Consider the following 299-nt stretch of genomic DNA (forward strand, 5'->3'; position numbering starts at 1 on the left):
CAAACTTAAATCCTCTAGTTCATAAACTTTAAACTATATTTCATATATCCAAATATAAATCACAAAATCATAAATTTTAAACGTTTCTTAAAATAATTTTTATTTTCAAAAATATATCAAAAATATTTTTATACTAAACACACAAAATAAAATAGAAAACAATGTTATTAAGAAAAATAGGAATCAAATACAAAAATTTGATTGGTCAACACAAACTGGCCAATCACATACAAGGACGGAGATCATGCTTTATGTAATCACAACCATTGATTAAACTTTTTGAAGGGTCCAGATTATTC

The sequence above is a fragment of the Brassica oleracea genome, unplaced genomic scaffold (assembly GCF_000695525.1).
Source record: "Brassica oleracea var. oleracea cultivar TO1000 unplaced genomic scaffold, BOL UnpScaffold00828, whole genome shotgun sequence".
Classification (NCBI taxonomy): Eukaryota; Viridiplantae; Streptophyta; class Magnoliopsida; order Brassicales; family Brassicaceae; genus Brassica; species Brassica oleracea.